Raw genomic sequence first — 23,356 nt, 5'->3', positions numbered from 1 at the left:
CAGTATTTCATCAGCAGCAGGATCACAAGCTTCCTCATAAAGGTCTGACAGGCTTCCTCAAATTTTGGAAGGAAAACCTGTAGGGCTATGAGAGTCCTTCCATCTTTGTGCTTACTCTTTGATGGAACTGTCAGGAGGGATGGTATTTGTGATATACACACCTCACCTGGCCCCAGGAACCGGACTGAGGCCACCACATTCTTTCATACAAGGCACAAACAGTCGTAAGATGCTAGTGACTTCTGATCGGTCATCAATTGGCTGAGGCATCCAGTTCTTCTATTAATTGTCTTCTGTGACGCTTACTTCACTTGCATTGTCTGTTACTGAAAGGTTACATCTAGGTTCTTTACATTGGAATCTATATTTGTGCTATTTACCAACAAGAACCTAGTCAGAAAGTCAGCAAACAAACACAATGAAGGAGCTGTCTGTCATTTTTAGAGTGTTAAGCTTGGAAGCTCTTGTGGTGCTTGCCCACTTCTGACATTCAGCTCAACCAAAGACCTCACTCTGTCTTGTGAAGAAACATATCCTGCAGTAATTCACATAGGCTACTTTTTCCTGAAACTATGTATGAAACGTGCCAAGCCAATAATGACAATGCAATAAAATCACTTTTCAGTCTTTTCTATGACTAGGTAGTACAGGAGTCTCAGAGGAGTTGCCATGTTAGTCTGTAACTTAAAACAAAACTTTAAAAACAAGGTAGTAAAGGATAATATGCACTGCTGGAAGTCAGTGCCAAAAAAGGGGATATTTTGTGCAAAATATATTACCACACTTCACTGAATCTGTTCCTCTGGTAGGTATTTGGTTTGCCCTGTCTTGAAGTCCTAGTCTTCTGAAAATGTCAAAATGGGTATTTTGTCACCAAACTAATAAGAGAAAAATGTCATTTTAAGACAACACAACTGGACCTCAGAAGATCAAACTAAAGAACTGTTAATATTTCTAAATCACTTATTTGAAAAATATGCCCCTCCATAGGTTTTATTATTTTAGTGAATAGTGGTATGCATGATATAGTTTCTTATTCATACAGTCTGATGTAACAACCTATAGGAATATGACACAGCTAACAGATGCTTACCACTTTCTATTATCTATGTCAGTGCATTTCAGAGTCTAGGATTTTTTTTAAGTGTTGTTAAAAGTGCTTGAATAGTCCACTTTTTCCTTGTAGAGGTGTTCAGCACATATTCCTACAGTTCCACCGCTGGCCAGATGTACACTAGATATGGAAGGGTGGCTTAAGGTACTCAACTCGAGCTATTTAAATAATGTAGCTGGAGTTGGCTTACCGTAAGCCAAGATTGACGCCATATTCACAATGGGAGGCCAAAGGGAGCAAACGCTCCTGTTGGCTTCCCTTGAGAGGAGTAGCAGCACTGACCAGAGCTGCCTTGGTCATAACTAGACCTGCTAAATCGAATGCCAGATGATAGATCTCCAGCATGTAAGTATAGATGTAGCCTCACTTGCTGGAGCGTTTGTCCATCCCCAGGAGCAGTTTTTCACTCCAGTGTTTAGCTACATGCACTCTTCATTCCATCGGCAGCAAGGACAAGGTCACACCTTTGACTGCCATGTAGACATACCATACAGTATGTTTACATACAGTATGTTTTTCTCCTACTCTAATTATAAGGAAAAGCTGGTCCCAAATACCAATGTTAGCAAACTTGGAATTTTTAATGGCACGCACTGTATGCTTCTCTGTGCCAGGCTGTTTCATTTCCTTTCACTTTAGATTTATCTGATTAGAAAAAACCAACCCAGCAATCTATCAAGGGCCTATAACAGTGTTTGACAATGGCAAACTAAAATTGACATCCCAAACTAATTGGCCTGCCTCCTTCTAGAATCTGTCTAATTTAGTTTAATTATAATAAATTACAAGCTGGGAGCTGTTTCGTGCACTGAAGAAGTTTTTTCCAACACAGTAAAACACTAAATATTTACATACCTTGTTTCTATATGCCTTCTTTGAAAAACCACTTCAGCGCTTATTCAGCAAATAAAACCTTTGACCAGAAAACAGTTGTTTAAAAGTCGTCACTCCAGATCATTTGCAGTGCTGTAGTTGTGATAGCCCCAGGATATTAGAAAGGTAAGTAGAGTGTGATAATATCTTTTATTGGACCAACTTTAGTTGGTGAAGAAAGTTGGTCCAATGAAAGATACTACCTCTCCCATCTTGTCTCCAGACCTTCATTCGTCATTTACAAATTTGTGGTTGGACACTGCAAAGTTCTCAGCATTCTCAAATCACATTGAAGTCAGTGTAAGTTAATGGCATTCAGCCATTCATGTCATCATTGTAGGTGTCTTTACCATAATTTGGCTAAACTTTTTATCTACTGTATAAATAATAATAATTAGTTCTTATTTGCAGATAAACTCCAATTATTGATAACTAAAATTCTGAAAGATCTATCATTCAGAAATATCTCCCCCAAATCAGTATTTTGTCTTCCCAGAATTCTGATATATCCCCCTCATTGAAGTGTAGAACAACAGCCTTGTGAGACAGGTATGTAAATAGTATTAACCTCATTTTACAGATGAGAAAGTTCAGTGTATCTTTTGGATGCATTTGTGTGGACAGCATACTTAATTCAGACAAAATGGCATTTACATATATTTCCACTACGTTTGCTTTTCTGGTCTTTTTTCCTTCACTGCTCAACACTTCTCTGATGTGTTTCAGTTTCTAAATATCTCTGTATTGTGACATTTATTTGGAGAAGGGTGCCAATAATGCTGTTACAAAGCTAAGAACTGTAGCCCATGGAAAATGATTCCATTGCATGACAGAGTAATAATTATTAAGACTGACTCTTTGCAATGAATGCAAAGGCAGCATGCAGAGCAGACAAGCTAGTTCTGAGTGAGACAGGTAGGGGAGTAACACAAAGCAAAAGGATCTAGGCTGGAAAAACAGTAATAGGGGATCAAATTAATCTCAGGTGTAATTCCAGTGAAGTGGCAAGGAGTTAGAAAAGGGAATTAATATGGCCCCAGGCATCTTGTGTTCCTTCTAAGTCCATAGATTATTTGTATTGATCATTATTTGACAGCATTCTTTACCTCACTGTTTGGTGACTGTTTCCAAATTATAGTACTTCTCACTGTAATTTCTGTTTCTTGCATGTTCATTACATGTAATGTTTATGTTTGTGTCTCTGCTTTTAAACAAATTAACCATCTAGATCTAATCCTGATTTCCCCAACTTTCACTTGCATCTACCCATCAGTTCCACTTAGCATGAGATTGTATTAAGTGCTTCTTGTTGTAAGTCTCCGGGGAATATTTGCCACTGTGTATGTCTGTTGTCATTCAAGACCAGCACCATAAGTGGCAGTTGCACCATTAAATGACAGCCATGGCCCAACCAGGATTGAGTTGTTCTCATTGTATTGCTAGTGCCACAAAGAATTATTGAACAGTGTCCACAGTTCGTTGGGTACTTAATTCCAGTCCTACACAGCCGTGTTTTCAAAATACTTGTGGACACACATAGCCCAGGCGAAACCCACTGAAATGGTTTGAGTTAGTTACACCTGAGATTAATTTGGCCTAAAGACACTACCATTAACCTAGTCTCAGTTGTTACAGGTAAATAGTGTACCCAATCAATTTATATGGTGTCATAATGATGGAGAAATGACAGCATTGCCTAGCATGTGGCAGGCATGTTGGCTGTAAGCCAGTCGGTATAAGCCAGTCGGTATAAGTCCAAGGGTATAAGTCAATACAAATGTTGGTTCATAGTTTTAAGTAAAATAAAAAAATGCATTTAGTTTGCCACTACAGAATGTTTACATAAAATCTCCTGTGCTGCAGTATCTGTAGGCAGAACCAATGCACTACAGTGAAGAAGAATTGAGTTCTGTGTCCTGTGGCAAATTCAGCCAATAAATAATTCAAGCAACCACATTATGATATTAGTAACTTATAGTAAAGGCCAGTGCTTCCTGTAAACTGAGTACTTGTGCAGCCACCCAGGAATTATTCAAATGCCACCCAGCTCATTAGCAGAGTGCCCACAGCCAGCAGCATGTGTTTGTACTAGTGATGCCAAGCCACACAGGCCTCGGTGCATGTAACAAAATTTATTTTACATATAGATGGAAAAAATTAGAGGGAACATTTCCAAAGACTTAGTTGATTTTATACCATCAGTACAGCCCCCTGGACTTCAGGTCTGCCAAAGCCCCCAGCATAAATCAGAGCAGACTCAATTGCCCTAAGAGACTTAAAAAGTATGAGAAAGAAAATCTGTGGAGTATAGGTAGACCTGCCCTTTTCCTCCCTGTGTCAGTGGTGCCAGAGGGTCTGACTCGGCATTCTGCTGCACTCCGCTGATGTTTTAGGAGAGCTTTAATTTCCCCTTGCTACCACTCTAGGATGGCATGAACCTGCAGTATTTACAATGAGCTGAGAGCCTGGCCCAATATGTCTGTCCCCAGTGAAAAACTGACATGCATGGATGAGTGTAGGCTATTCACTATTTTCCAGATCTAGCCTGCATCACTAGTGAATGATCTGCATGCACAGGATGTCTTTGAATGCTGAATTTTATGTTTGGTGTCTCTGGAACCCTGGCCTTGCTTATTCCAGTGAGCCAAAGAAGTAAGATGCTGTCAGGAAATGAGTTTCTGACACACTGATGATGATAAAATATACATTCGCTGTTCCAGCTAAATTTGTCCCAGTTCACATAGAATCATCGGGTTGGAAGAGAACTCAGGAGGTCATTGAGTCCAATTCTCAGCTAAAAGCAGGACCAACCCCAACTAAATCATCCCAGCCAGGGTTTGTCAAACGGGAACTTAAAAACCTACAGGCATGGAGATTTCATCACCTCCATAGATCACCCGTTCCAGTGCTTCACCATCCTCCTAGTAAAATAATATGGTTAATCTCAGCCTGCTGCATAAAAGTGTTTGCTGCAGCTAAAGAAACATGCACATGGACCTGAATCTTGAAAATTCTCAGTTATAGTATGTGTGTATTTTTAAACAAGGTCTAGTTCTAAGAAATTCAATGGTGAAGTAATAACTATAAATTGTAATATGAAAAAGCATTATGAAAGACAGAATGAAGGTTTGCTTGCTGTTATATTGTACTAACTGTGCCATCTCATGGCTAACACCAGAAGTACCTAGTGCACTGTGTATGTGTTCTGCTGAAAGTGGGGAAAATAAAAGTAACACAGCTCTCTATTTGTACCTGCATCTGCAGACTGGGTTCTGTCAGCTCACAGCACATGGTGGAAGCTTTTGTTCTTGTTCTGCCTTCTTAAAGAAGAAATACAACAAAATGTGTGTTGCTCATTTTCACAATGGGACTTGTTGCATTTTATAGTAAATATATTGTTAATGTGATGTTTTTTTCCATTCTGAATTTATACTGTCCCATAAAAATATTCACTGTGGAGTAAGTTCACGATGTGTTATCTTGCTTTTGGGGCTGCTAGGTCTCCATTAATTGGAAACGTATTCACTTATTAATTCCAAGAGAGATCTGGCACTGCTTCTTCCAGTTCAGTCATGGGAAATACTCTGGCCAGACAGTCGTGTAACTGACAAATTGCTAACCCTGTAGCTGTGTCTACATTGGCATGATTTTGCACAAGAAAGCCCAATGGCTAAATTGGCCATCGGAGCGTTCTTGCGCAAGAGCGTGTCTACACTGGCACGGATGCTTTTGAGCAAAAGCACATCTCTTGCGCAAAAGCACATGCCAGTGTAGACGCTCTCTATGTTGTATAATATATACGTGAGTTACTCACATTTTAATGTGACCTGAAAGTTTTATGGCTAGAAATACTTATTTTACTTCTCTAAGGCACTCTAGATACAGTTCACAGCACATGAGCAGTAGTTGAATTATTCTTTTCCATTATGAATAAATTCATACATTGAACTAGAAATTGGTTACCAGCTGAACTGATGAGCTTGTATGTTTCCAAACGTTAGTTTTTCAGAGCTAAATGAAAAACCCTGTGGCAAAAATGTTCGTTAAAAACAAAGGATGTGAGCCTGGAATATACAGAATGCACACACAAACACCTTAGAAGTCAGGCATTTTTCCTTTACTGTCTTACCATAATGTACATTCAGATTCAAGCAGCTTACAGCACATAGGTTTAAAGTCTTCCTAGCTGTGCAGGGGCCTTTCCTGTTCCATTCTGGTCATGTGGCAAATGTGGATTTATTTGGTTTTGTGTGGGGCTCATGAGTTACATTTTTTTTGAATGCTAAACAGTCCCCACTTGTTTACACCAATTTGAAATTCGGTCAAACGTGGGATTCAAATTATTTGGTACCATTTCTTTAAAGAGGGCTGGGCCTATGTTTCTAAAACATCGTTCTATCCATTTTTTTTGGTACATCAACATTTTGTAGATCAGAATTCTTTCCCTTTAATCTGCAGTACAACTTCATTGATGTGTTTGGGGCCTTTGTGCCTCATTCCTCTGTATTGTCAGAAATATCATATCCCCAAAGGATGATTTACCAGCCAACTATGTTAAGAGACAGAACTTTCTTCTTCTTTCGTGTTAAGAATTGATTATTTATTGGAGTGAAGCACAATATATTCCCTGGGCTGAAGGAAAAATGTGCCATTTAAAACCCATAATGCAGAAATGTGTACTTACTACAGATGCTGTTTCTCTACAAAAATGTGCAATTCTCATGAATGCCACTTCTTTCAATCTGTTTAATAACCAGCTCATGTGGGGAGCAGGGATTATAAAACCTTTTGAGTCAGAATCTTTTTTTTTTATTTTTATTTTTTTTTTGCAGGGGAGGGGGATATGCCCATACATTCTTTTCCCATTTCCAGTTTCAGAACAGACATTACCTTTGCCTAGATGGAAATGCAGCTGAATAATGTACTGCAAGACCAGTTTTCATACCTTTTGAGATTCATTCTATTCATACAGCAGATCCATTATATTCCTCTCATTCTGCTCTGTGTGACACATAATTATGCATAACATTACTCAGGATATTGAAAATGGAGATTCCATAATAAATACAATTTCTACTTCCCAAATTAAATGGAGCTGACTTCTTGGAGTCAGCTGGTATGTGGCTGTCAAAATCTATTCTCTGAAGAAGCTTGTGTCAGTTGTAATGAAGTTTAAAAAGGCTCTGATGAAGATCTGCGTGGGTCAAAACATTAGCGGTTAATGGTGCCTAGATCCATCTTTGTCATTCAGGAGATGAATAAATGAGAGGAGACTGGATTTGGTGAATGGGGACCTCTTACAGTACTTCAATAAAGCAATTACTTTACAAAGTGTCATTAGGAATAGAGTAAAAAATTCAGCCTCCTTGGTTTTAGCAATAGTATTAGGTATTGTATTCATTGTTCTAGTTGCATTGGGTCTTGTATCATTTGCAGAAACATTAAGGATAAAAAAGAGTATTTACCAAGCAGCACCATTAATGGGTAGGCACAAGACAGGGACCTAGAATGGCTCTGACACTGGCTCACTATGACCTTAAGTTGTTTAACCTTTCTGTATCTCAGCCCTCCTCTACATAATTAAGATAATACCATCTACACCCGTGGTCCCCAACACGGTGCCTGCGGGTGCCATGGCGCCCACGGGGGCATTTGTCTGCGCCCGCCAAGTGCTCAGGGCTGGCCTGGCCCCGGGCACATGGCGCATGCGCGGTGCCGGAGCCGGCCCCGGGTGCATGGCGCACGGTGAATGCCGGCCCCGGGGGCGCCGCGGATTGAACCCCGCGGCGCATGGAGGGGGGGGAGAGAGCGCCAGCGCCGGCCCCGGGAATGCGGCTATGGGGGGGGCCCCGTACGGGGGCCCTGTCCCCCGGGCGCCCGGCGGGCGAACGGCCACGCCCCCTGGCGCCCGGCAACCCCAAATGGTTGGGGACCACTGATCTACACTGTAAGGCTGTGTCTATATTGGCACCCTTTTCCAGAAAAGGGATGCTAAAGAGACCAGTCGGAATTGCAAATGCCACGGGGGATTTAAATATCCCCGCGGCATTTGCATGAACATGGCCGCCGCTTTTTTCCGGCTCGGGGTTTTGCCGAAGAAAAGCGCCAGTCTAGATGGGATCTTGCGGAAAATAAACCCTTTTCTGGAAGATCCTTTATTCCTACTTGAAAGTAGGGATCTTCCGGAAAAGGGTTTATTTTCCTACTTGAAAGTAGGAATAAGGGATCTTCCAGAAAAGGGTTTATTTTCCGCAAGATCCCATCTAGACTGGCGCTTTTCTCCGGCAAAACCCCGAGCCAGAAAAAAGCGGTGGCCATGTTCATGCAAATGCCGCGGGGGATATTTAAATCCCCCGTGGCATTTGCAATTCCGACTGGTCTCATTAGCATCCCTTTTCCGGAAAAGGGTGCCAATGTAGACACAGCCTAATTGTCTTGCAAAGCTGTAATAAGCAGCTTATCTGCACTCCATGGCTGTGTCTACACTGCATGCTTCTTGCGCAAGAATGCCCGTTCTTGCGCAAAAACTTGCTAGCTGTCTACACTGCATGTGCGTTCTTGCCCAAGTAAATTTACAGTATAGCATCGGAAAACAGGGCTTCTTCCGGAAGAATTATTCCTCTCCCCACGAGGAATAAGCCCTCTTGTGCAAGATCTCTTCCACAAGAGGGCAGTGTAGACAGGCAACATGATTTCTTGCGCAAGAAGCCCCTATGGTTAAAATGCCCATCAGAGCTTTCTTGCGCAAGAGAGCGTCCACACTGCCATGGATGCTCTTGCGCAAAAGCACATTTCTTGCGCAAAAGCATATTGCAGTGTGGATGCGCTCTCGTGAAAGATATTTTGCACAAGAACTCTTCTGCAAAACAGTTATTGCGCAAGAAGCATGCAGTGTAGACGTAGCCTATAGGTATAATGCAGCTGCACATACTTATTAAGTACAGAATATTTATTACCATTATATCTGCGTACATTACCGTATTTTGCATGTTACTTTCCAGGATTTTTTAAAATGCTCTGGAGTCCAAAGAGTTTACTGACTTGATTGTGAAATTCCTGTGAGAGCAGAATGAGAAGCAGCATTCAGCTGCATTGCCATTGGAACGGACAAACCAAACTGTACCCCCAGGATTCAGTCTTTCTTCCTCCTTGCTCCAGGAGGGAAGTAATCTGTGCTAACCCTGGACATGACACAGCTCACTTCCCACTCCATGCCAGCTCAGCTCTGTTGCCTGACATTTTGGGGAAGGACAAACCAAGGTTATGCCCACGTCCTCATCCATCTGAACTGGAAAGGGGAGTAGTGACCTCATGGTATTTGCTATCCCTCTAGCAAAGATGAGACATGCAAGTTATCCAAACAAAGAAGAAAAGGAGCAGCTGCTGCTGCCACAGACATAATAACAAAGAAAGGAAGTTGTATCTATTGGAATTCTTTGAGGGAGACAACAAGCATGTGGACAGTGGGGATCCAGTGGTTATAGTGCACTTAAACTTTCAGAGAGCCTTTAATAAAGTCACTCACCAAAGGCTCTAAAACAGAGTAAACTGTCATGAGATAAATGGGAAGGTCCTCATATGGATCAGTAACTGATTAAAATATAGGAAAACAAATGCAGGAATACATTGTCAGTTTTCACAATAAAGAGAGGTGATTAGCCGTGTCCCCCAAAAAGCTATTCTGGGACCTTTTCTGTTAACATATTCTTAAGTGATCTGGAAAAAAGAGGTAAACACTGAGGTTGCAAAGCTTGCAGATGACACAAAATTCAGATACATAAGTTCAAAGTTATAACAATTTTAAAGGGATCTTATCAATCTGGGAGTCTGGGCAGTAAAATGGCAGATGAAATACAATATTATAAATGAAAAGTAATTCACATTAGAAAATAGAATCCCAACAATATATGAAAAATTATAGGGTCCAAAGTAGCTATTTCCTCCTGAGGAAGAGATCCTAAAGTAATCATGGATACTTCTCTGAAAACATCTACTCAATGAGCAGTGATAGTCAAAAAGCTAGCTGCATGTTAGAGACTATTAGAAAAGGGATAGATAATAAGAAAGTACCACAATGCCACTGTATAAATCCATGATATGCTCTCATCCTGAATACTTTGCGCAGCTCTGATAGCCACAAAAATATCTATTAGAATTCAAAAATAATTAGGAGTATGGAACAACTTTCATCTGAGGAGAAATTAAAAAAGACTGGGATTGTTCTTGGAAAAGAGCTGATGAAGGGGGATATAACAAGTATATAAAATTATGATTGGTGGGAAGAAAAGGAATAGGGAAAGATCCTTCTCATAGCCTCATAAAAACCATGGCTCTCCCAATGAAATTAATAAACAGCAGATTTAAAACAAATACAAGGAGGTACCTTGTCACACAATGCACAAACAACCTACCAAACTCATTGTCAGGAGATGTTGTGAAGAACAAAAATATAACTTGGTTTAGAAAAGAATTAGGTAAGTTTATGGAGGATAGGTCTAATCATGGCTATTACCTACGATGGTCAGGGTTATAATTCCATGCTCTGAGTGTCTTTAAACCACCCACTGGCAGAAGCCGGGACTGGATGACAGGCAATAGATCATTAGATAATTGCCCCATACCTTTTAATTCCCTCTGGAGCACCTGGCATTGGCCATGTGTTGGAAGACAGGGTACTGAGCTAGACAGATTCAATGTGCAAGCTGACCTTGTAGGGCCATTCTTATGTTCTTAGGAAGGTGCAAATTATAATATGACTCACATTTCTTATAATAGGAGAGTCAAATAAGTTCTGATTCTTTTCAGTAGATACTGAGATAGGGCAAGATGAGAGCTGACATGGAATCAGCAACCAGATGTGGAAAAAAATGTGAATGAACTGGGGTTTGAAAAGGTCTGAAGGTTTTGAGTGAGGACATGTGGCCAATAGGAAGGGAAATGCCCTTCCATGTATTGGAAACATTGGGGAAAAGACACAAGGCAAGAATAGGGCAATGGGAATAACAAAGCAGAAAGGGCACCACGCAGGGGAGGACCACCAAATGATGAAATGAGCTGGCGAGGTCAGGGAAAGAACTACGCAGGTTTAAAAATGAGAACAGGAAGTTAGATCTATATCACTGTTTCTCAAAGTGGTCCATAGACACCCTTGGAGAAAGCTGCTACCGGGCCGCTCCTGTTTGTTTACTTACCAGCTCCGCAGCCATGGAGCCCCGCGGCTCCCACTGGGTGTGGTTCGCTGTTTGCAGCGAAGGAGAGCCGCGGGAAGCAACAGACCACTTTGAGAAACACTAATCTATATTAGGGATGTTAGACTAATCAACTAGTCGATTGCCTCTCCCTCCTCCTCTCCCCCCCCCACTGCCTCTATGAGATAGAGGCAAGGGGGAAGGAAGGGGTACTTCAAAGTACCCCAAGGCGGATCAGCTCTGCGGCAGCTGCCCCTTTAAAATGCCACCTCCATGCATTTCAGAGGGGCAGTGGAGCCGGGGGCCAGTTGGGGACTCCCTAAGGGTATGTCTACACTACCACCCTAGTTCGAACTAGGGTGGTTAATGTAGGCAACCAAAGTTGCAAATGAAGCCCGGGATTTGAATTTCCCGGGCTTCATTTGCATGTTGCCAGGCACCGCCATTTTTAAATGTCCGCTAGTTCGGACTCCTATAGGAAGCCTAATCCGAACTACCTAGTCTGTGCCTCACATAGCCGCGGGCCCGGAGTCCGAACTAGCGGACATTTAAAAATGGCGGCGCCCGGCAAGATGCAAATGAAGCCCGGGAAATTCAAATTCCGGGCTTCATTTGCAACTTCGGTTGCCTACATTAACCACCCTAGTTTGAACTAGGGTGGTAGTGTAGACATACTCTAGCTGATCCCGGGCTCCGCGTGGCATTTCCCCTGAACCCGGGGCAGGTTCCAGGGAAGTACCATACGGAGCCCGGGGTCAGCTGGGGAGTCCTCATAGAATCATAGAATCATAGGACTGGAAGGGACCTCAAGAGGTCATCGAGTCCAGCCCCCCGCCCTCAAGGCAGGACCAAGCTTCGTCTACACCATCCCTGACAGATGTCTATCTAACCTGTTCTTAAATATCTCCAGAGAGGGAGATTCCACCACCTCCCTTGGCAATTTATTCCAATATTTGACCACCCTGACAGTTAGGAATTTTTTCCTAATGTCCAATCTAAACCTCCCCTGCTGCACTTTAAGCCCATTACTCCTTGTCCTGTCCTCAGTAACCAAGAGGAACACATTTTCTCCTTCCTCCTTGTGACACCCTTTTAGATATTTGAAAACCGCTATCATGTCCCCCCTTAATCTTTTTTCTCCAAACTAAACAAGCCCAGTTCATGAAGCCTGGCTTCATAGGTCATGTTCTCTAAACCTTTAATCATTCTTGTCGCTCTTCTCTGTACCCTTTCCAATTTCTCCACATCTTTCTTGAAATGTGGCGCCCAGAACTGGACACAGTACTCCTAGCAGCACGCAGTGTAGCCTGGGGTCAGCGGAGGACTCTGAGTCCCCCACTGACTCCGGGCTCGATGGCTTTGAAATACACAAGAGCCCCCACTGGGGACTCTTGTGCATTTCAAAGCAAGCACCCATGTGCAGCCCAGAGTCAGCAGGACTTCCAGCTGGCCCCGTGCTATACACTGAGTTCCACATTCCTCCAGCAGTGGCTCTTGTACATTTCAAAGGAGGGATGCGGAAGTGTCTATCGACTAGTCGGCTAGTCTATTAACCGCATTTTAACATCCTTAATCTATACCAAAATCGCTACCCACTTTCCTACTGTTTTACTCCTTCCCAGTGTGCTATGAGGGATTGTTCGGTAGTAGATGCATCACTTTCTCTGATTTGTCTTTTAATCTGAGAGGACCAAAAAAATATTAATTAAACAAGATGTTCTCAAAGACTCCATCACTTCCTTCATACACAACTCTATGGATTATATTATCTCTTTCTTTCTTTCTTTCTTTCTTTGCATTGTTTTAGATCTTGTATTGGATGGGTTTTCTTGGATGACAAAAAAAAGGACTTTTACAACCATGAATTTTGTCATTGGGACATACCGCTCAGTCTTCTTTGTGCTCTTTCAACTGGATGAGCTATTTAAACAGCTGAAATTCAAGAGCTAAAAATAGCAAGCCCTTATTTAAAGGATTGTGATTTTTCTGGGTCCCTTTCCTCCCCTCAAAGTGAGTGCACTCAAATAAATTCCATTAAGTGGCTTAAAATTGCCAACATATTGCTAGTCAGTTGTAGCTGAAAGTGCCATTGTTACCTTTACTGTCAACAAACCTTGAATGCCGCCTAAGAACACAGCCATGAAATGTGACCTGTTCTCCGGCCTCTGCTTTCACTTTGTCAGATCATCTCTGAAAGACTGTTTTAAAGGGTTCTGCACTGAGTAACAGTGTATGATACACTAGTATGCGCTACTAATGCCTCCAGCTAAGCTCTGGGCTACATTTGTTTACTATATTTCTTTCCTTCCTTTTCTGATAAAAAGTGGGGGAAAGGGGAATATTAAAGATGTCACTACAGACATAAAATGGGAAACTCTTAGAAAGAGCAGCAATAAATAAAAATACAGTACCCTTTGAAGTACAGATCTTATACCCTGGGAAGTAAATAACAAAACCACCCAGAGGAACAGGGATCAATATTAATACCACACTGGAGGGCTGATACAATGCCCACTGAAGTCAGCACTGCCCATGTGAGTTCAATGGGTACAATGGCCTCCGTTCTGTAGTCCCTGCCTATCGATTTTAAATGGGACTTATGTGTATGTTAAATGCTTGCCGAATGGGGCCTATGTCAAGGGCTGAAACATAGTTCAAGTTTCCAGGCCTCTTTGGTGTACTATCCAGACAAGGTGCAACCACAGAGAATTAAACTCATATCTTTTTCCTGTGTTTACTCTGCTGCTAAGAGATTAAAGGGTCACTAATGGCAAGTACTTAAAGGAAAATGAAATAATTATTCACAATGATCCAAAGCTTTATCCTTTTGATGCCTATGGCACATTTGTCATTGACATCAATGGGATCAGGCTTTGGCCTGCAGCATGTCATCAGTTCACATCATCAAATACTGTAGCGGGAATTCAAAAGGGAGTTGATCATTGCATGACTTCTAACAGCATTTTTTGCTTGTTTACACTCTTATACTTTGCCCAAAGTGGTCTATAATAGGAAGAGGAACAAAGACAGGTGACAAAAGAGAGAGAAGAAATATACGTAAACTAAAATACTTAAGCAGCACATACCTAAAGTGCCCCAGGAGCAAAGTAGAGACTTGAAATGAGTCTCAGAGAGTCATGATTCCATCCCTGATAAACACTTTGCTCCAAAGATTACGTTCCTGATTCCCACCTTCTTCCCTTGCTTGGTACATATAGAAATTCATGATCTTTCCCCAAATAAATGAATAAATAAATAAGAAACAATGATAACACTTGCTGCAGTAAAATCGATTTAACCAAACCCAATGCTTCAGAGTGTCATTTGACATCCCCAGAAGATAGGAAGGAATTTGCCAGGGTCTGCATTGCATGATTGTCATAGGGCAATATTGCAATAAAGGACATTTTATTTTGTGTTTTGCTTTCTTTTGAAGCTTCATCTGCAGGTCACGGGAGGAGGTGGGTTATCAGATATGAGGAACTCTTGGTACAGTCTGATACTTAATCACTGACAAATCCCCCATCAGAGTCAGCGCCTGTGATCTGGAAACTTCTATTAGCCATACAAAGAAAGCCTCATAAACTTCAGCCTCCCGGTCTGGTGGTCTATAGCAGATGCCCACCATGACAGCATTCTTGTTGCTCTCACCTCTAATCCTAACTCAAAGCCTCTCAACAGGCATTTCTCCAGTTTCATACTGGAGCGCTGAGCAATCATACTACCCTCTTATATACAGTTCAACGCCTCCACTTTTTCTCTCCTGCCTGCCCTTCCTGAACAGTTTATACTCATCCATGACAATGCTCCAGTCATGCAAGTTACCCTACCAAGTCTCTATTATTCCCATTGGATCATAGTTCCTTGACTGTACAAGAACGTCCAAGTCTTCCTGTTTGTTTCCTAGGCTTCTTTCATTTGCGTGTAGGCACATAAGATAACTAGCCAATTGCTTCACATTCTTAGCATGAATTAGGAGGTCTCCCCTGTTGCACCCTCCTCATATTTCCTTCTCATATCCTGCCTCCCCACCTACTTCAGGGTTTAGGTCACCAATCCCATCCCCCCAAGTAAACCTAATCTTATTCTCTCTCTTCATTAGGTGGGTTCCATCTCGTCCTAGCAATCCTTTTCCTGGAACAACATCTCAGTCAAAAGATTCCAAAGCCCCCCTCTCCAACACCACCTGCAGCACAACCACACATCTACCTCCATACTTCAACTGTCCCTACCGGGCCTTTTCCTTCAACCGGGAGGATGGACAAGGACATGAGTTGTACCTCTAACTCCTTTATCCTTCTTCCCAGAGCAACGTAGTCTGCAGTGACCTGCTCAAGATCATGCCTGGCAGTGACATTGGTACCCACATGGAGATGAAGGAAGGGGTAGCTGCCCAATGGCTTGATCAGCCTTAGCAGATGCTCTGTCTCATCCTGGATTCCAGCTCCAGGCAAGTAGCACATTTCTTGAGTTTCCTGGTCTGGACAGCAGATGGGTGAATCCGTCACCCTTAGGAGGGAGTCTCTGACCACCACCACCCATCTCCTCTCTTGGGAATGATAGCCCTCGCCCTTAGGACAATGCATCCTACACATTCCATTCAAAGGGGTCTTCTTCTGATCCTTTTCCTCAGATAACTCTTCCAAACCATTCTCTGCAGTAGTACCTGTTCAGAAAGACTGAAAGTGGTTTCTTACCGTAGCTGCCCCGGGGTAGGTTCTGGCAGTTCAGTCATTCTCAGTAGCCTAGTGTCATACAGTTAAGTCAGTGTTACTCACCACGTAGCAAAGGCCAGTATGCAACCCACCACAGCTGTTCTGCCATGTTCCAAGCTATGATTCCAAAGATGCTGTGCCCACAAAGAATTTGTGTCGTGTTGGACTTAAATTTGGTAAGAAGTTTTAATAAGATTGTAAAAGGAGAATCACAAGTACTTGTAAGATTATGCCCTAATAAATCTGTTAGTCTTTCAAGTGCCATCTGACTCCTTGTTTTTTTCTGTGATAGGTATGACATAAAAATGGAATCATGGTCTGAGGCTGATATTATGATGGCTAGAACTGAAAAGAAAAAATAGTATTGGTCCTTAAAAATAAATTTCTAGAAAGGACACAGATTTTCCTACCGGCATTTTCATGAGTAAATTTTCATATTTTATGACACCAAATAAAAATGCTTTACAGATGTATAATACAGCAGGGCTCAGTGAGTTTGCAAGAACAGCAGATGGGTTATATACATCTGAGGGGTTTTTTAATATTAAACAAATAAAGGAAGATTGGAGAGGAGTGCCATTCATGCATCTTGTTGGATGGTTAATCAGGCAGAAGAGACATCCCAAATTTTAATTGCCTCAATTTTAATTTTTTTTAGCAATCCAATCTAATTTAAAATTGCTTCAATGAAGCTCTTTAGTTTTTCTTGTCTAGTTTAGGAGCCTCCATATGTAGATTATAATTTAGCAATAAATTCTACAGAAACTACCGAGGCAACTATTAAAAACACTGAGGCATTTAAACTAGGGGGACAGTGTTTACTTTTAATTATTTTTCAAATAATTAATCATCCATCTGTCTGAATCTTATTCTTAAATATGCCTTATGATACAACCAGGAGTAAAAAATATTCCTTGAATTCATGGTAAGCTCATGAAGAGAATAAGATGTGATATAACAGTAAGGGTGAGTCTAAACTACACCCTTCTGTCGGCAGAGGAATGTAAATTAGACATATTGAAAGTACAAATGAAGCTGGGATTTAAATATCCTGCACTTCATTTGCATAATGGCAGCTGTTTTTTTTCCCTAAACGGGGCTTTTCGGGAAAAAACCCAGCCGTTTAGACGGGGCATTTTCGACAGATCCTCAGGAGTACAGGATCTTTTGAAACTGGGCATTTCTGTTGAAAATGCCCCATCTAAACTGCCAGGTTTTTTTGAAAAGCCCCATTTTGAAAAAAGCGGCGGCCGCCATTATGCAAATGAAGTGCAGGATATTTAAATCCCGGCTTCATTTGCACTTTCGATACATCTAATTTACATCCCTCTGCCAACAGAGGGATGTAGTTTAGATATACCCTAAAGGTTAAACTAATAACGTCTGCTACTGCCTGAAGATTATAGTACCACCCATATCGATTTACATGAAAAACACAGCTCGCCCTGTCAGTTCCTCTGTGCTGAATAAAGCCAACAACTCCAACCCTGAAGGTAGTTTTTCCCCATATAGCATTTCTGAAGGAATTGAGCAGGCATTCTCTAATTGGACACCCTGATGATGATTAATCCTGGCAAGACTCAGCCTAGTGCCATGCACAGCACTGAGTAGGCTGAGATGAGGAAGTGGAGGTTCTAATAAAACCCTCAGGCAGCTGTATATGCCACTCTGGCCATGTAACCCACGTGCCTAATGGGGAGATAGCACTATAAGAACTCTTTGTGGGCAGGCAAAGAATGAGTTGTGTCTGTTAAGTGGCTCCACAATTAGCACACAGCTCATCAGCTTCTGGAATTGGATGTGCTCAGTAGCTTTGAGTAAAACTCAGTAGTTTCCCAGTAGCTGCTGGACTCAGTCAGACTCCATGAGGGCAATTAGTCAGGCAGTTGCTTTACAAAAGGCCACGTGCTCTGAGTGAGCTAGAAGAAGTTGGGCCTGTGGAGCTGAAAGCAGGCTGGTTTCCCCTTAACTTTGAAATATTTTACAGCAGTTTATCAGAACAAGTTTTATAGAGAGGGGTGCTGAGGACCAGTGAACCAAACTGTAAACCTTGCATATAATGGAAACCATTTCCAAACAAAAATGCTGCCGCCCCACCACTTCCCCACACCAGCACCCCAGCAAATTAGCAAGTTCCCTCCACCAGGGAAGTCCTGGCCATGTTAATTTTATCAAAGGGAAACGGGAGGATAAACTAATTTCTCTTATTTTAATTGTATACTTTGAATGTTTGCTTTTAGCCAAGAGGTTTTACTTAATTTGTCTCAACTAGTATGATTCAGAAACTTCTAAGGTGAATGCACCACGTGGAGCCTAGGGTAAGCTAGGGACTCCCTTGCACTGTTGCTACAAAGATGGAGGCACCTTATCGACTAATCAAATTAGCCAATTGACTATTCGATTAACCAATTACTCGATATGAACACCATTGTCCCCTGTGTGGGTGAGTGGTGTCTTCTTTAGCCTCTGTGAGAGATAAGCATTCACATCAAAGGTGAAAGAAGCCCTATCTATTTATTGTAATGATTTCTTTTTTGTGTGTCTCTCTTCCATGCATTGAATAATTTAATTATTGATCCAACCCACTAGATCAGTGCTATAATATTCCTTCTTCCTCCCCCTGAAAGCTGAGCCATTCCCCTACAATTCAACTATTTTAAAATGAAAAAAACAGTAAAAAGGGGGAAGGATTTCTTGTTCTACCAATATTTCCTTTCCTAACAAGACTCTGGTCTGTTTCACATTACCCTGTCTCTTGTGTATAGGTGGGAGAAGAAACATCAGACAGTGCAATTCTGAGATGGCCCAAGTGAGAGAACTTGTTTTTTCTCCTACATCTGCCAGTTTGTTCAGCCACAATGGATGAAATCAAGCAAAGAATAATTTAGGCTGAACAGCTGGTAACATTTCCTGAGCATGTGGATTATAAAGCATGAAACAGTCTCACAAAAGATGTGATGGAAGCCACATTACTCAAGTAATTCAAAACTAGACTGAGCACTTGTGTATATGTGAGTTATGAGCATGCCATATGTATGCAAACAGCTGATAAACATGGTGCTAGTAGATGGCAGAGTTATTGACTCGAGTCCCACGACTTGAACTCCGATTTAAGTCCCTCCAACTTAAGTCGTCTAGGTGACTTGACTTGAGACTCGACTCGGGTTCACTGTTTGTGACTTGAGACTCGCTAATTTTGTTAAATCGACTTGGTGAAAAAATTGTCTGAAAATGCCAATGTTGATGGCTTGTACAAAAGTGACTTGACATTTTTTAAATTAAGACTTGAGACTCGACTTGGACTTGACAATGATGACTTGAAGACAACACTGGTAGATGGTGCTCCACAATGTTCAACACAATTGCTTGGTTTTGCAGGACCAGTAAAACATTTTACATGCGTAATCCTGTTTTTGTTGTCTCCTTTTAGTTCCAACTGAGTAGAGCAGGCTAAGGGAGTACACTGTTCTATGATGGTTTAGAAACATAAGCAAAGCAATGGGGGAAAGAACAGAAAGTTGGAGGGAACTGCTTAGACCAGCCAAAGCCGAAAAGGCTCATTAATTGGTCTCCAACCTCTTCTTAAACTGTTCAAGTGAGAACTATAAAGCTAGATGCTCAGTCAGGAGTAGTTATTGTCTGGACGGGTGTTACTTGAATTTAGATAAGATTTGATCTATTTAAGTGAAATTTCAATTAAAATATACTCTGTTTTTCAAAGAATGTTTCTCTCCTTAAAGTTGGTATAAAAACACCACTTCTCATGCTGTTTCACTTTGCTTTCAGCCAAGATGCCATTAACTTGACTCAGCTCTGTTGGTGTAAAAATCAAATTGAGCTGATCATGCAGAGGAGGGAGATGGCCTATTCAAAAATCTCAGCTACCCACTTCTTCCTAAAGAGATTCTCCCCTTGGCCACCCCAAAAAGATACGATTGTTGATAGCTGAGAATATGAAACACAATGTAGGACACTAAATCAAAATTATGCTAGTGTCTTGTCCCTAGATGCAGGGCAGGCAGACTCCCTTGTCCTCTTTGTTCCCTGCCCAGAATAATCACCCAGTGATTCCCACTTGCCCATTTGTGGTCACTGCCTCAGTGGTGTGGCATCTGGTGGGTAAGGGATATGGTGCCTCTGTGCATAACCTTCTGTTGGCAGCAGGCACCCGAGAAAGAGCAGCGGACACAGCAACTCTCCAAAGGCTTAGGCAGTTCCCGACTCTAGATTAGTCCAGCAACAGTCAAGGTTTGCTCCTCCCCGCCCAGGGAGAAGCCCAGAAGGCAGATCTCAACCCTGTAGATCTCTGGAGAATGACCAAAGTCCCTGTCATGACAACTCATGGCTTCCTTCTCTGCTTGATTCCTGGACAGCATGGCTCCACTGCAGCTGTGCTGCTGAGATTTACTGGATATGGTGGGCCCTCCGTGAAGGACATGTAGTGTCCAAGTGCAGGGGAGAAATGAGAATGAGCTGGCAGAGAGATAATGCAGCCTAGATGAGTGATTCTCAACCAGAGGCACCTTGCAAGAGCTTCAATTCAGTTTTAGGGAGTCCGCCAACATAAAATAGATAGCAGGACTGGTGTTAACTTCACTGGGAACCATGGCTGAAAGCCCAAGCAACTTGGCCTCAAAGGGCCCCTGCTTGCTAACACCTACCATGGCTTTTAATCTATGGGCTATGCAGAAAACCCGTTGTGATGGTACCAGTGGTCTGTGGGGGGTAGGGAGGGGAGAACTCAAAAAATAAAAGGTTGAGAACTCCTGGTCTAGGATGTATCATCTTTACAGTGAGGTCTTGCTAGGATCTGAGAAGTGCCCTTACGCAGCCTCAAAGACTCTCCCTATCCCTATGCACAGAGCTCAGCTCCACAGATGGTGCTCCATGGGGTGTAGTGTGGTAGAAATAGCTTTAGGAGGTGAGCTGCTCCCACATTCTCCCATGGGGAGAAGTGAAAATTAGGTCTAGATCAAAAGAAATAAGTCTCCATTCAAAATTATACTTTTTCTTAGCTGGGATTGAACCTTTGGTTAAGTGCTTTTTAATGCATGACTAGACCTTATTGCCTTTACACTATTATTTGTATTGACACTGATTCTAAGGAGGTAGACCCCATTCCTAGGCTAGCAGGAAAGCACTCATTCTTTTGGCCTATGAAGCGCCACAGACGGGCAATCAGTGCTGACACGGGAAGGATCATGAGACCTGCTCTAGGCTAGAGAGACATTAGAGTCTGAAATAAGCATGGCATTTTGATTTCTATGGAGACTGGCAGGAGGACAGCTGTCTTGGAATAGAGCCTGGCCATGGGCCGGGCTGAGTTTGGGGAGAGTTACATGGGCTGGGACAGGAGGGCAGGAGTAAAACTACTGAATTCCCTGGCAAGTGCGGCAGCAGAAAGCCTGATGCAAGGATGACTCTGACTCTGGAAAAGGGCTAGAAAAATCTACTGAATAGGAGCAAAGGTAAAAGTACTTGAGGCAATTGGTTACAAGCATAAGAGCATGAGTACACTTTTGTTCCAGAATAGTGGACAGGAAACACTGTGAAATTCAATACTGTGTTTTCAGCTTCATGAAGTTGGTCACTCACAAAGGGAAACTGAGGCCCAGAAGGGCCAGCTGAGGTGAAGGGAGAGTATTATGCTATGTCCTATACCTAATATAGGAAAGCTGCTGTCCCCAATGGCATGAGTGCACACTGTCTCTCTCTCTGAACAGATTAGAAGCTATGACAGAGTGATTAAGCAACTTCCGTAAGGTCACACAAGAATTGACAGATCTGGGAGTTGAGCTCAGAAGATCCGAGTTCTCTCTTTATAACTCAATATGTGTGTTTTTTTCTAACCTTTTGCTTCACACACATTGTGACTTTGTACAGTCTGTTTTTGCTTTTAAAATGGTATCAAGTTGTATAAGAAATCTAGTTTCTGTTACATAAAACACTGTGAAATAAATACCGTGAAACATCATATACTTCATAGAACCTTAAGGAAGGGAAGCTATTGTTCCCCAAAAGTGTATATCTTCATGCTAATTCTACTCAGTCAAATTGCATTTAATTATCTAATGTTATGATTACGCTTGCTTAAAAATTACTGTTACAGCCTTTTGTATTTGCTTTCTTTTTTCACTTAAGAGAACATTTTGTTTGTGACTAAAATGGTGTTATTGTTCTTTCAACAACTACATAAAAAGGGACGTTGACTTTTTAAATTAAGTTTGGAGCAAATTCCTGCTTTATGGAGCACTTTCAAATTTCGATGGTTATTTTCATGCAGTCTGAAACTTTGGATGAAAGGATATTGCAGTTTTAGCTGAATAGGGATATTCAAGCTGCTCTGCACCACTGCCCTCTCCCAGCCTGCTTTGGTTGGCTTTACCATGATGGTGGCAAAAAAGCTCTCTCCATCATATTCTCTCAGGCACATTTCCAGTGCTTCTCTAATTGCTATCGGCAAAGAACAAATCAGCCCTGCCCCCACACTGGTTCTGAAACACATTTTAATTGTGCTGCTATGATTAGGAAAAACAGGTGATAGAACATGGGATTTCTTAAATTCTGTTTCTTTACAAAGAATGTGCACAAAGTCTTCTTTCCCTCCTCACAAGGAAGCAAACAACAGGAGACAGCTCTTTGCTGACAGTCCCTAGCCTCTTTCCAAGTGGCACTCTGCCCAATAAAAGCTCACTTGACTTTCTTTCAGGGCCACTTTCTTACCAGTGCTTCCCTTCTTGTCTTGACTTTCTGCTGCATCTGTCTCCTTCTGTCTCCCCAATACACCTACCTCCCACTCAGGACCGCCAATGGAAAGGAGAGCGGAGTGCAAAGGGGGCAATTGCCCTGGGGCCTGGCAATTACTCCACAGCACCAAACCCTTTAAATTGTTGCTGGAGTGTCACACAATCTGAGCAGCGCTAAGGGCTGCGGAAGGAAGCAACTCCAAGAAGCGATGAGGGCTGGCTCTCCTCAGCACTGCCCCTTCCGGGAGCACAGAGCTGCACGCTCATATACACGCTGCGCGGGGCCCATGGAGGTTGTCAGCTCCACTGACCCACCAAACAATTAGCAGCCCCTGTGCTTGTGATCACTCCCCAGTCAAAAACACTTCGGGCCTCAAGGATCAGTTTTTATTCCAGCCTTGTCATACAGATCTGCTATTATTTCAACCATCACTAAACAAAAGAACATTTAATTCCTCCTTCATTTAGCCTGAGAGGCAACTATCATGCTCTGCAGCTTCAATGAGGTTTGTGACTACCCATGGGGTTAAAGACACACTGTAACCTCAACCACTCTACCTCATCATAACCATATTAATTGTTCAGAGCTGAGATTATTAGAAACAACTTCAAGGCAAATTCTCTGCCCTGCCCTGTCAGAGGGCTGCAAAGGGAGCAGAGATTGAAGGACAACCCAACTAAATTACCACACGTGTTTGTGACAGTTCCCATCAGGAGGGC

Source organism: Pelodiscus sinensis, chromosome 2 (genome assembly GCF_049634645.1).
Source record: "Pelodiscus sinensis isolate JC-2024 chromosome 2, ASM4963464v1, whole genome shotgun sequence".
Lineage (NCBI taxonomy): Eukaryota > Metazoa > Chordata > Testudines > Trionychidae > Pelodiscus > Pelodiscus sinensis.
Note: the sequence above shows the minus strand (reverse complement) of the source record.